Below are 12,328 nucleotides of genomic sequence, written 5' to 3'. Positions count from 1 at the left end.
TCCCCAAAATCTACCCCAGGCCGTTGATGAAATCCCTTGGCAACGAGTCTAGCCTTTAGCTTCTGAACTGTGCCATCTAAGTTCCACTTAATTCTGAGCACCCACTTGTTACCAATCAGGTTGTATTTATCTGATGGAGGAACCAAACTCCAGGTCTTTTTGGCTTTTAGAGCAGCTATCTCATTTTGCATCGCATTATTCCACCCCTTGTGTAACAAAGCAGCTTTAACACTTGATGGTTCTGCACTGGCAGTGATTTCTTTTGCCTGACTGAGATAAGTTTTTGGTTTAAAAATACCATCTTTGGCACGAGTAATCATAGGATGAGTAGGTACAGGAGGAAGAGGGGATTCAGGTGCAGGGGAAGGAGATTGAGATAGATTCCCCCTATCCAAAACTGAATCCAAACTACCACGGTCAGACATCAAAGGAGAATCAAATAAAGAGGACGAGCTGGATGCCTGAGATGGGACTGAAGTAGAAGGCTGCGGAGAGGTCGGTTCTGCATCAAGGGGTGCATGAGGCTGATCAGTAGTGCCACGAGATTCACACGGCAGAGGAGAATGAGGAAGATCGGGCGAAGGGAGAGATGTCCAGGAGGAACTGTGAATGATCAGGGGAGATGGGGTTTGATAATTATTTAAAAAACCATGCTGAAAAGGAAACTCCAATTCATTGAACACAACATTTCGGGAGATATATATTCTTCCAGTGGGACTTAGACATCTATAGCCTTTATGAGAAGCACTAAAACCAAGATTGACACATTTTACCGAATGGAATTGGAACTTGTGATGTTGATAGGGACGAATGCAGGGAAAACATGCCACACCAAATGTTTTGAATAAAGCATAATCAGGTGGTTTTGAGTAAATAATTTCATATGGAGATTTGTAATTCAAAACTGGAGTTCGAAGACTATTGATTAACTGGACAGCAGTGTGAAAAGCATCGCACCAATACTTAAGCGGCATGTGAGCTTGTGCAAGAAGAGTCAGTCCCATTTCGACAATATGTCGATGTTTTCTTTCAGCCCGGCCATTCTGAGCTGAGGTGTGAGGACAAGGGTGTTGGAGGTCAATGCCATGAGCTTGAACCAAGTTTGTGAACATCTGATATTCTCCTCCTGAATCTGTCCTAAGGCTTTTAATTTTTGTGTTAAATTTGTTTTCAACAAGAGCCTTGAACTGAATGAATGCATCTAATGCATCATTTTTGAATTTTAAGGGATACAACCAAGTAAAACGACTGTAATCATCCACAAAATGGATGTAGTATCGATGATTAATATCAGATGCAATGGGAGCTGGACCCCATAAGTCGGTATGAATCAATTCAAGAATAGATGTTGCACGATTTGAAGACAATTTAAAGGGTAGAGCATGTGATTTACCATATTGACAGGCATCACAAAAGTGTTTGATTTCATTTTTGGAAACTTTTACATTAGCCGACTCAAGAACATGACTTAGAATCCTAGTTGATGGATGACCCAACCTTCTATGCCAAACATCAATTTTGGATGGAATTGACTCATCAGTCACAGACTGATTTACATTGTTTTTGGATACTACAGCGACACTAGTAAAGGAAGAAGAAGATTCTGGAAATAACTTGGAAGAGACAGCATCTTGAATTTGTTGTGAATCTAGTTGATATAGCCCATCTTTAAGCACTCCTTGAAGCAGAACTTTCCTTGTTGTTTTGTCCTTCACCAAGCAAAAAGTAGAGTGAAATTCAATAACAACATTGTTATCTATGGTAAGTTTAGAGACACTTATTAAGTTTTTAGCTATTTGTGGCACATGAAGCATCTCTTTAAGAAATAATTTCTGACCATTATTAGTGTGAATAAAACCAGTACCAACATGATTAATGGCCAGCTTATTACCATTGCCAACGATTACAGTTTCCTTACCACCATACTCCTGTTTTTGAGTCATGTTAGAGACATCAGCGGTGATATGGTTGCTAGCACCACTATCGGCAAACCAGGTGTCACTGTCCAAAATCTCAGGCGTAGAACCAAAGGCATTAGCTGCAGCTTTTGAATGATTCTGTGTAGGCTCTGGTTCTGAACCCATGTAACTGTTATCAAAACGATTGTAGCAGACAGCAGCACTGTGACCATATTTTCCACAAACCTGGCAAGTAGGCCTAGAGTTATTTGTTCTGCCTCTTCCTCTGAAACGTCCACCACTACCGCGGCCTCCAGAAACTCTTCCTGAACCATTTCCAGAGTTTTGATGTTGATAATAAGACCCACGTCCTCGACCAGCTTGAGAACCTGAAAAAGTGGGTTTCACAGTCAAATTAGCTTGAGGATTCATTGAGCTGTGGGTTTTGTCTGATGTTGACAGAATTTGAAGCCTCTCAATCTTGCTGTCAAAGCTTAATAGCAGGTCTTGGAGCTCCTGCCAGGTGGTACTGGGTCTAGCTTCAATTTGGGTAATAATAGAAATGTATTCAATACCCAGACCAGACAAAACATTAGCTATTAAGTGAGAAACCGGATATGGGTCCCCAGCTAGAGTAAGGATGTCAGCCCAATTTTTCTTTTGACGAAGGTATTCGACCATTGTCATTCCTCCTTTTCTGGTAGTCTGAATAAGGGTCCTTGTATCATCCATTTTCGCCTTTGAGTGTGCTCCATATAAGCTTTCCAAAGCTTTCCATAAATCAGCCCCTGAGGTTGACCCCATGACCTCAGTAGCAATAGCTTCCGACATTGAGCTGTAGAGCCATCCCATGAGCAGTTGGTCATTGATAATCCACTGCTCATATTCGGTGTTGATTTGAGCTTCTCCATCGGCTGTCTCAGCAGAAAGAAACTCAGGCGGACAAACTGTTGTTCCGTTCAGATATCCATGGAGACGATGCCCTCTTACTATGGTGAAAACCATGGTTTTCCAAAGAGTGAAGTTGTTTCGATCCAGTTTAAGAGAAAAAGGCTGATTTAAGGAGGTAAAGTGAGGAGAGTAGGTTGGTAGAGCTTGAGATGCTGAGCTACCTGCATTGTTTGCTGTGTTGCCTATGGCAGATTGAGCTGGAGTGTTATTTCTGGATTGAGGGCTTTCTTCGGTTGCCATGGCAGTGAGAATAGAACCTGGCTCTGATACCAAGATTAAATATAGAAAAGAGTGTGATTTGTTTAGAAAGACTCAGCTCAATACAAACATGAGCCAGAGTATTGATATATATATATATATGAATGGTATTACAACAGAATTTGAGCCAACGACTCTTTACAGCTGTTAATACAGCAATCCCAAGGAGGATATTACACAAGAGAATATTCTAACTAATTTACAATCATTACACAATAACAGAAAAGGTACAAGGACCACACAATACACTTGGCACAATTAGAGAGACAGAGAGAAATCTGATGATGAGCAGAGGATATTTCATTTCTTCTGTTTCTAGACTCTGGTGCATTTCATCTTTATATGGAGAGGCATCACTTGATTTATTTCATTCCTTAACAAAGTGATCTTCTCTGAAATGAGCGAGATCAGCGTTCAACTTGGCAGCAACGAAAAGAGCGCCGTGTGCGTTGCATTCGAGCTCAAAGCGGCCATTGTCGAAGCTGCGCAAACGCCCAGCGAGTGGATAGAAGTGCACTAGAGCATGGCTCAAGGAATCGATTTGGGTTTGAGTAATGGCTTGGAATTGGGTTGTGGCTGGGTCGTAGAAGTAGATAACACTTTCATAAGTGGTGCATTCGATCTGATCCCATTCAGACAAGGATTGATTCCCTGTCGAAGTTGATTTCGCGGGAGTCACTATTACGTTTTTCTTGATGTTCAGCTCCATATATGTATATGCACGCGTTTATACGAATAAAAATATTATTTGAGAGAGACAGAGAGAAAGAAGTATAACTGACCAAGTTTTTAATAGAAGCTAATTTTATAGACAGAATATAATAGTAGGGTGTCCCACTGCCCTAGCTAGTTTGTGTTCACTAAAACCGTGTTTATATATTGCCAAGTGAAAGTGATTTACTACCTAAGTATTGTAATTAATGAGTTCGTAAAACATGATTCAATGAAAGTTTAAAGAACGTGGAAAAAGAATCACACAAATCCATTTTTACAAGACTTACCACTATACAAAGTAATAGCTAATCATTGGGACCTACTCGAGAGAAACAAATTCACTAAAATAAAAAATGCAAGCTCTACAAAGCATCTCCGATTTTATATCACCAACATAAAAATCTTCTACACTTATCTCTCTTGCAAATTTCCTTAGATTGAATACTTCAAGTGTTCCCACTTGCACTTCACAGGTCTAATCTTCTTTCATTACTTCATTTGAAGAACACTACAGTATGCCATGAATGAACATTCTTCGAAGCGTAGAGTTCTTCCACCGGTAAAAACAACAAAACACAAAAAAATCCCCTAGGAGAGCTAATTTCTTCACAAAAACATCAATAATAGATCTAATATGATATCTCACCAGAATTAAGACAAAAAATATATCTTCATATACCTCACTAAAATAGAAAACCGTTAGAAAATTAAAAAAACGCAACCCCAAAAATAAAGACAACTAAACATAAGAGAAATTTGAATCATGCCACTTAAACAATTAGGGCAGAAATGTGAAAAACGGATGAAGAAAATGCATTTAAAAGTGAATTCTCCAAGACCCTATTTGGCAAAAAAAAAAAAAAAAAAGTATGTGCAACAAGTAAAAAAACGAAACAAGAGAAGAACCCATTCATACTTGAAAAGTCACAAATATCCACAAAACCAAAAAAAAATTATAAACTCAAATGCATATGGTCCTCTAAGAAAATACAGGAGAAGAGAGAAAACAAAATAGTAAAAGCCAGAGAGATATCTTAAAAAAAATAATAAAGTGACAAACCAATCAAACAAAAATCTCAGCTCAGTGGTAAAATTGAATAAAAAGTTTCAAATAAATAAAAATTATTAACAATAAAATAATGACATAAACATATTAAATGAACAATTAAACAAAAATATTGTTTAATTTTTAAAATATATATGTGTAATATGATAATCTTTTAAAATATAAATGATAATTTTTATCAAAAAACTATAATTTATGTTTAAAAAGGCTATCATAATATATAATTTAAAAAAATCATAAACATGTTTTGGTTTAACTTTTCTTTTAATATGTTTATGTCATTCTTTTATATATAATATTTTTTATTTATTTGAAATTTATATAACAACGATACAAATTTACTAAAAATTATTCATAAATTCTATAGATAAAACTAAGCAAACATGTATTGTACGTTGCTTGTATCTAGTATAATTAAATAATTCAAAAGAGTAATAGCTATTGTGAATGAATATAATTAAATGTGTGACTAGAAACACAACCGCACGCTTCGCGCAGTCTTTTGTAATTATTAAAAAATATATATTTTTAAATATTTGTTGGGAGATTGTATGGTAGTGATTATTTTTCATCCTACATGTACAACATGCTCTTAATATGGACATGTGAAAGTGTCTTCACCACAATTTTTTTTCATAATGATGTTCATTATATAGCGAACCTCCTACAGGTTTTTGAGAAATTTTGAATAATCAAAGTGACGAAAAAAAGTTCAAAAAGCTTGTTGTACGTGCTTTTATTTATTTATTTAAAAGTTATTATTATTATTATACGCCTTGCGTGGTTTTTTTTTTTATATAAAAAGTTTAAATTATATATAAGAAAAATTATGTTTTATGTAAGAGTTATTTTGACCGAGTACCTGTTTGCACCCTTTACTTTTAAAAATTAACTGTTAGATATCGTGTTTTATTTAAAGGTTAAAAATAAGAATAGATAGATGGATTATTTGAACATTGTATTTTGGCTAATTACCCGTTTTGTCCATTTATTTTTAAAAATTAACCTTTGGACCATGTATTTAATCAAAATGTTAAAAATTATTTATAAAAGGTCAATTATATATATTTATATAATTTATGTTTTTTGTAAGGGTTCATACCATTTTGAACCTTGTATTTTAGCCGATTATGTATTGGAGCCCTTTATTTTTAAAAATTAATTTGTGAACTTCAAGTTTTGTCAAAAGGTTAAAAATAGAAATATATACATCAACTATTTGAACACTATATTTTGGCCGATTACTCGTTTGTTTTACAATTTATTTTTGAACATTAACCTTTGGACAGTGTATTTATTCAAAAATTTAAAAATTCTTTATAAAAAGTAAAATATATTAATATATATAAATTATATTTTTTGTATAAGAGTTTATACCATTTTGAACATTTTATTTTAGCCTATTACCCATTTGGACCATTTATTTTTTATAATTAACTTGTGGACCTCGTGTTTTTCAAAAGGCTAAAAAATATGAATATATAGATAGTGTTATACCCAGATTTCGAGCCATAGTAAATATGACCTCGAAAGCTGAGTTCGCAGCAAATGGTCTCGTGAGGATTAGAGTGATCTAGGATTGTAAGTCGAGCCTGTAAGGTATGATATATGATCTCGAATGCGGTGATCTCGAAATGATCTCGATCTCGAAAGGTAGCTCCGAGAACACCTTCATCTTCAGGAACTTCGGAGCATGGGTCTTGAGCTCGATATCCCATCTCGAAAGCAACGTTAGCTCAGGAGATGTCAGTGGCTCGCACAATGACATGAAACCTGAAATGCTGGAGCCTTGAAGATACGTTATAACCACCTTGAATATCTACAAGTATTATAACTATGAGATGTAACCCTCATTAATTGATGTAAATCCCCAAGAATTGTGGGATATTATTTATTCAGTTATACGCCCCCTGATCTTTGGGGGACGTTTCCTTTTATATCTGATTATTGGCATTTAAAGCCATTTATTTTTATTCACAAAAGAGTAACTACCCAAAATATGTGGGATAGTATTCTGCATCCTTCTCTATAAATAGGGAAGCCATGCACCATTGTAAAGGACCGAAATTCTGATCCTTGAGAGAAAACTCTGGAGAATTCATGCAAAAGAATTGTTCAGAGAATCTTGAGGTTAATAACAGAGACTCGTGGACTAGGCAGATTTAACTGCTGAACCACGTAAAAAACCGTGTGTTTGATTCATTTGTTTCTTTTGGCCATTGTCTTTAATTTTTTACGTGCTCTCTTCTTTTATCTGTTGACGAAAAACGGCGTCAATAGTTTGGTGCTTTCATTGAGAGCCTTAAGCATTCATCCCTGAGAGATTCATGGCTGCAAACAATCAGAACACTCCTGAAGAAAATTACCCAAGGCGTCCTGGAAAACAGCCAATGGAGAACCCGGACGCTGATGAAAGGAGTGGGTCCTCTGATTCCCGGGGACCACCTCCACAACCAAGGGATGAGGACATGTACTATAATCCTGAACGTTATGTCCCTATTGTAGAATTGGAGAATCGGCAGCTGAAACAGTTGTTGGCAGAAGCCAACAAACGTAACGAGGAGCTGACTAGGATAGCCGCAGAGGCGCAGGTGGCTCAGCCTCAGCCTCCGCCTCCGCGCGAAGACCAAGTCCCTCCTCCAAGGGACGTGCACGTTCCTCCCCAGAGGCCCCGTGGACGTCCACGAAAAAATGCTGCCACAAGGAGGCCGGCACAACCTCCAGCACCAGCAGAGCCATCTGCTCCTTCTAGGCCTCAGAGGAGTACCCGAGCTCGGGTCCCGCCTAATCCACCTGCGGAAGCACCTGCAGGAACTGAGAATAACCGAGCTCCTACCGAGGCTCGGACTCAGGTTCCTGGTAGTGCACCGAACGCAACTGGCCCATCTCGGGCAAATTCTGGACCCTCTAGGCCGAAGCAAGGGAGGCAGCTACCGTCACCTATACGGTTCCCTCCATCTCCCGTAAGATATCCTTCACCTCCCCGCAGAAACGCTCAACCTGTTCAGAATCAGGATCAAGGGCGTACGGGGGATAGGAAAGGACACAGGGAGACTTTCCAGGAGCGGAGAGGCGCACAATCTGAGAGAAGTCAGACGTCCCGGTCTCGCACTGCGGAGACAAGGCGACACGGGAAGAACCCATCTCGAAACGACCGATCAATAAGTTTCACCAGTGACGAGTCCGGAGAAACCAGGTCCGTCAGTAAACGCGACCGAGGTCATAAAAATACTGGAAGCCGCAAGACCCGTCCCGACCTGCGGAATCATCTGAATCAGAGCAGGGGGAAGGGAGATCAGACGAATCCGGACCTAAGGAATCACCTAAATGGGCGTAGAGATCCCTCACGGAGACGTGAGCCTGGGATCATAATCAATGACTTGCAATTCCAGACACCGCCTAAGGACCCAGTCCAAGAAAGGATTGATCAGCTCGAAAAAGCCTTTAGGCTTTTGAAGAATGAACGAGGGAACGGTCGATATGAGGACTCTGATGAGGAGCTCGAGCCGTTTGCTCCCAATATTTATAACACTCAGTTTCCCCAAGGGTTCCGGATTCCTCACGAACCAGCGTTTGAGGGAAAAACTGACCCATGTAGCCACCTGAGTACATTCAACACTATTATCAGAGCTAGTAACGTGGGTTACGAGCTCAGATGCATGTTGTTTCCAACATCATTGGCCAGACCTGCCAAGAGTTGGTTCGAGAAGTACAAGAGACACTCGATAACCTCATGGGATCAGTTGTCTAGGGACTTCAAGAAGCAGTTCCGGGCTATGATGGGAGTCAGACCAGAGGCATCCACTTTGACCAACGTCCGACAACAGCCGGGTGAAACACTGAAAAGCTATCTAACAAGATTTAATCTTGAGGTCGCCCGAGCTCGAGATGTGGATGACAGTGGGCACTTAATGGCTATCCAAGCTGGTGTTTTACCCGGGAGTGCCCTTTGGGATGACATGCAAGGGAAACCGGTGAGGTCGATAACCGAGTTTAACAGACGGGCGCAGAGATTTGTCAATGTAGAGGAGGCGAGGTCAACGCTCAAGGCGACCTCGCAGACCGAAACTACAACGATAAACATTAACTCTGCCTCAACCTCGGCTGACCCAGCAACTCCACAGCCTACCTCGGAGAATCCCTCCAAGAGGAAAAAGAGCGAGGGAAATAACCCCGAGGCTGATGGAGGAAAGAAGAAGAAAGGAGAAAGGTATTTCTCCGTATATAAAGTGCACACCGAGCTCAACGAGTCTCGGGAAAACATATACCTGGCTAATGAAAACCAGGTCCCCTTCAGGCGTCCGGACCCTATGAGGAATCAAAAGTCCAAGAGGGATTCCAGCAAGTATTGCCGGCTTCATAGGGACACCGGACACACAACTGATGAGTGCCGACAGCTGAAGGACGAGATCGAAGGGTTGATCTCGAGAGGTTATTTCCGGCAGTATGTCAAAAACCAGAATACTGGACAGACTACTGCCAGCCAGAGAGTAGCCGCGCTTCCGGCAGCACAGAATAATAACTCCCGATCTCGGGAAGAAGACAGGCCTCCGCCGATAGATGGAGAGGACGTAATAACCATCTCGGGAGGTCCTCATCTCGCAGGAGGGGGTAGAAATGCTGAAAAGCGATATGTGAATGAGCTGAAGACAGGGGACGGGTCTCGTTATGAACCCGAACCAAGGGCACCAAAAAGCCAAAGGGTTGAAACTCAGCCTATAACCTTCACCGAGGAGGATGCCTCCTATGTCCAGTTCCCTCATCATGATCCACTTGTCATCACCCTACAGCTTGCCAACAAAAGAGTGCGCCGAGTTCTCATAGACAATGGGAGCTCAGTTAACATTCTTTATAAAGCAACACTAGAAAAAATGGGACTCTCCCTTCGCGACCTGAAGGCTTGTGCAACCATGTTGTACGGCTTTTCTGGAGAAGGAACCGCCTGTATGGGCTCCATCGAACTCCCTGTAACCTTGGGAGACTATCCAGTCTCGGTGACCAAGATGATGGAGTTCGTGGTAGTAGAGTTACCATCTGCCTACAATGTATTGCTCGGGAGACCCGCCCTGGTCGGGCTGGGGGCAGTTTCATCTGTAAGGCATCTAGCCCTTAAGTTCCCAACTCCGAGCGGGGTCGGAACATTGAAAGGAGATCAATTGGCAGGAAGGGAGTGCTACAGCATTTCCTTGAGGGGAAAGAAACAAACGAGCGCTCAAGCACTCGTTGTCATACAAAATAAAGAAGGGACAGTTTTAGAAATTGATGAGGAGATCGATCCGAGGATTGAGGAAAAGGTTGACCTCCAACCTTTGGAAGAGCTCGAAGAGGTTCAGCTCGAGGAAGCTGATCCCTCAAAGAAGGTGAAGGTCGGGAAACACCTCCAAGACGAATCAAAATAGCAATTAATTTGCTTTCTGAAGAAAAACCAGGATGTCTTCGCGTGGTCACACTCTGACATGGTGGGAATAAGCCCTAATGTAGCGAGCCATGCATTGAATATAGAAAAAAGCTTTCCCCCGAAGCAGCAAAAGCGAAGGCAGCTGGATGAAGACAGAAAGAAAGCACTAAAGGAGGAAGTGGACAGGCTGAAAGCAAATAATTTCATAAGGGACGCTTTTTACCCTGACTGGGTGGCCAATCCAGTGTTGGTCCCGAAGCCCAATGGGACGTGGAGAACGTGCATTGACTACTCGGACCTCAACAAGGCCTGCCCAAAAGACTGTTTTCCCCTGCCGAGAATTGACCAGCTCGTAGACGCCACGGCGGGACATGGTCTGATGTCGTTCATGGATGCCTATTCTGGATATAACCATATTCCCATGCACGCCCCCGACCAAGAGCATACGAGCTTCATCACAGATAAAGGGCTCTACTGCTACAATGTCATGCCATTCGGACTCAAGAATGCCGGAGCCACGTACCAGCGGCTCGTAAACATGATGTTCTCAGAGCAAATAGGGAACAACATGGAAGTTTATGTTGATGACATGCTTGTAAAGTCTCAACTTAACAAGAACCATGTTGATGACCTCGAAGAGTGCTTTGGCGTGCTCAGAAAGTACAACATGAAGTTGAATCCTCAGAAGTGCACTTTTGGGGTGTCTTCAGGAAAATTTCTGGGTTTCATTGTCAATTCTTGTGGGATCGAGGCTAATCCCGACAAAATAAAGGCCCTGATCGATATGCCTTCACCTCGGAAGCATAAAGATGTTCAAAGCTTGACTGGCAGGATGGCAGCTCTGAGCAGGTTCATCTCGAAGTCAACGGACCGCGGTCTCCCATTCTTCAACTTATTAAAAGGAAGTAAGAAGTTCGAATGGACAGATGAGTGCGAGCTAGCCTTTCAGGAGCTCAAGAAGCACTTAGCCGAACTGCCCATCCTATCAAAGGCTGAGACGGGAGAAGACTGTTCCTATACCTCTCCACTACCGAACATGCGATAAGCGCGGTGCTCGTTCGAGAAGAAGAGAGAGTACAGAAACCCGTCTACTATATCAGTAAAAGATTACTGGGGGCAGAGTCAAGATATCCACTGATGGAGAAGCTCGCCCTCAGTCTGATCCACTCATCTCGCAAGCTCCGCCCTTACTTTCAGGCACATCCTATCCATGTACTAACAGATCAACCATTAAGGCAAATCTTGTCTAAACCAGAGGCGTCTGGTCGACTCCTAAAGTGGGCTGTTGAGCTCGGACAGTTCGAGATCACCTACCATCCAAGAACGACCATTAAGGCACAAGCGTTGGCAGATTTCATAGGGGAGTGCACCGGTATAGCCGACGACGAGGTAACAACCACGACCCACGAGCTGTGGAAACTTTACGTCGACGGGTCGTCGAATGAAAATGGAGCGGGGGCAGGAATTATTCTGATCACTCCTGCAGGGAGCAAATTTCACTCTGCGTTAAGGTTCGGCTTTAAAGCATCTAATAATGAAGCTGAGTACGAGGCTTTACTTGCGGGACTACGAATAGCAAAAGAGCTCAAGGCCAAAGCTATACATTGCTACAGCGACTCCCAGCTCGTGGTTAATCAAATCTTGGGAGAATACCAGGCTCGTGGCACAAAAATGGCAGCTTATCTGGAGAAGGCAAAGTCCGCATTAGAGTTTTTTGAGTTTTATGCAATCGAAGAGGTTCCCCGAGAACAAAACTCAAATGCAGATGCCTTAGCTCGGCTCGCCACCTCCGCCGAAAATGAGGAGCTGAATGTTGTACCCGTAGAACACATGTCAGCACCCAGCATTACTGAGCCTGACGAGGAAGATGTGTGTATGATCGAGACAGAGCCGACCTGGATGAGCCCGATAGTTGAGTATCTCGAAAATGGAATTCTTCCAAAAGATCGAAATCAGGCTCGGAAACTAATGTATCAACTTCCTCGTTACACCATCCTGGACGGGAGGCTATACAGAAGAGGGTATTCCATGCCATTGCTCAGA

This window comes from Humulus lupulus, chromosome 5 (genome assembly GCF_963169125.1).
Source record: "Humulus lupulus chromosome 5, drHumLupu1.1, whole genome shotgun sequence".
Classification (NCBI taxonomy): domain Eukaryota; kingdom Viridiplantae; phylum Streptophyta; class Magnoliopsida; order Rosales; family Cannabaceae; genus Humulus; species Humulus lupulus.
The sequence above is the reverse complement of the archived record's forward strand: the minus strand, read 5'-3'. Positions refer to the sequence as shown.